Genomic DNA, 393 nt, shown 5'->3' on the forward strand with positions numbered 1-393 from the left:
ATCATTCCTTGTTCTGAAATATTTTCTGAATCTGTTGTCATATAAAAGGCAGATGCTACAAAAAAACATATAAATTACAATGTTTAGAAGGATAAAATAAGCTTTTGACTTGTGGAAATGGCATCAGGTTGAATTTGAATTAGCTACTACTTGTTTACTCTAGAGTGTTAGTGTTACGGTGGGTAGGGGTTCAAAAGGAACCTTTACTAGGCCAACCGTATAGAATAGTGAAAATATAATAAATGTATAGCTGAATTTCATTATTGTTGTATTTGAAATAATTAAACATAAAAAACTATAAAACGAAAGATTGAAAGATACAAACTAGAAAAAAAAAAGAAAAGAAACTTCTAAAAATACAAAAATTCAAATTATTTTTAAAAATTAAAAAAA

Source organism: Halyomorpha halys, unplaced genomic scaffold (assembly GCF_000696795.3).
Source record: "Halyomorpha halys isolate HHAL.00 unplaced genomic scaffold, Hhal_1.1 Scaffold2120.1, whole genome shotgun sequence".
NCBI lineage: Eukaryota > Metazoa > Arthropoda > Insecta > Hemiptera > Pentatomidae > Halyomorpha > Halyomorpha halys.